The sequence below is a fragment of the Habropoda laboriosa genome, unplaced genomic scaffold (assembly GCF_001263275.1).
Source record: "Habropoda laboriosa isolate 0110345459 unplaced genomic scaffold, ASM126327v1 scaffold797, whole genome shotgun sequence".
NCBI classification, from domain to species: Eukaryota; Metazoa; Arthropoda; class Insecta; order Hymenoptera; family Apidae; genus Habropoda; species Habropoda laboriosa.
The window spans coordinates 145,209-146,023 of NW_017100886.1; the positions used below are offsets into that span (position 1 = coordinate 145,209).

The following is an 815-nucleotide window of genomic DNA, read 5'->3' on the forward strand; positions in this document are numbered from 1 at the left end:
CCTCGATACCCACGCTATCCCAATGCGTTTGTTCACGATCGCGCGCGAATGAGTCTCTGCGCTCCCGTGCCTAGGCGCAGGCTCTACACGCGCTCTGATTGGCCAGTGTTTTTCGTTAATAATTCAAAAACGAAGCTTCAACCAAGATTTCGGTAAAGGAAAAAGTTGTTCAGAGTCACCCCAGCAACCCCCCATTTCCGGGTGTTACACTCTTTACGAAACACCCTGTATATCAGCTATTAGAATACGCAAGGTTCACGACTCTTTAACCTTGTGGCTTCCGGTGTTGCCCATACACCGGTTCGACCTTGAAAGCTCACCTAGAGGCTCCCACGTTACCCATACGTGGTTCGTCCTCGAAAAGTCTTACCTTCGACTCCTGGTGTTAGCCATACACCGGTTCGACCGAACCATTTCCATCTACTATCCTACTCTAACCAATAAACCAGACGATTCAACTCGCCGCTCCGATTCCGGGACCTCGCGTCGCGTAACACCATTATCCAAGCTTTACCTTCATAAGGTGCGTGGGCAATAGCAGGTTAATTAATAATCAACGTAGATTATTACTTTGGCGAGCACTAGTAAAATTGAATTATAGTAGCTCTGACTACAGAGGATTAATTCTGCATGTCATAGCATTTATACCTATAACAGCATTTTTATATTCTTTTAATACGCAATTCTATAGATATTATAAGAAATATTGTGTGTTAACCTTACGATATTAAAGGGGCACATATTAGCAAATATCACATGCAAAAAAATATACCACTAAATTACTGACATTTAAAAAATTAAATCTTTTCGTTTTC

The 815-nt window shown here is 42.3% G+C and overlaps 1 protein-coding gene across 1 annotated transcript in view; it reads right to left on the reverse strand.

Moving 5' to 3' along the window:
* The window catches only part of LOC108577476, a 33,057-nt gene that overhangs the window by 22,224 nt on the left and 10,018 nt on the right, over nucleotides 1-815 (reverse strand). The gene's annotated exons all lie outside the window — the stretch shown is intronic.